General features: G+C 42.8%; 1 non-coding gene across 1 annotated transcript; it reads left to right on the forward strand.

The window, feature by feature from the left end:
* The first annotated feature begins 419 nt into the window (after positions 1-419).
* On the forward strand, positions 420-491 carry TRNAC-ACA (transfer RNA cysteine (anticodon ACA)). Its single transcript has one exon. It is a non-coding gene; the product is annotated as a tRNA-Cys (tRNA).
* The last annotated feature ends 388 nt before the right edge of the window (positions 492-879 follow it).

The raw sequence follows: 879 nt of genomic DNA on the forward strand, positions 1-879 counted from the left end.
TACTCTGTGTGATGTTATAATGGTGGATTATTGTTGTTTAGTCGCTAAGTCATGTCCAACTCTTTTGCAACCGCATGGACTGTAGCCCTTTCAGGCTCCTCTGGTCATAGGATTTCCTGGGAAAGAATACTGGAGTGGGTTGCCCTTTTCTTGCTCTTTCCAGGTGATCTTCCTGAACCAAGAATCAAACCCACATCTCCTTCATTGGCAGGTGTATTCTTTAACATTGAGCCACCAGGGAAGCCTGTAATGGTGGATGCATATTATTGTATATTTGTCCAAACTCAGAATATACAACACCAAGAGAAAACCTTAATATAAACTAAAGACTTTGGAAGACAATGATGGGTCTATGTAGGTTCATCATTCTAACAAATGTATGAGGACTGATTAATAATAGGGGAGGCTGTACATTCACTTCCCTGGTGGCTCAGACGGTAAAGCATCTGCCTACAATGCAGGAGACCCAGGTTCGATCCCTGGGTTGGGAAGATCTCCTGGAGAAGGAAATGGCAACCCACTCCAGTACTCTTGCCTGGAAAATTCCATGGACGGAGGAGCCTGGTAGGCTACAGTCCATGGGGTCGCAAAGAGTCGGACACAACTGAGCGACTTCCATGTCAATGTCAATGTACATTCACTGGGGGCAGGAGGTATATGGGAAATCTCTGTACCTTCTACTCAGTCTTGTTGTGAACCTGATTCCTCTAAAAACTAAAGCTTATTTTTTTTAAAAAATTGAAAACTGTGTAGTCAAAACAAAACCCCCCCAAAAAAACAAGATAAAACCCATTTGGCATTGCTGGACCACTAGCTTTCCCTGGACGCCTTCCTTTACATTTTACAAAGCTCTTTCATATAGTGTAGCCATAATTTACA

This window comes from Budorcas taxicolor, chromosome 3 (assembly GCF_023091745.1).
Source record: "Budorcas taxicolor isolate Tak-1 chromosome 3, Takin1.1, whole genome shotgun sequence".
Lineage (NCBI taxonomy): Eukaryota > Metazoa > Chordata > Mammalia > Artiodactyla > Bovidae > Budorcas > Budorcas taxicolor.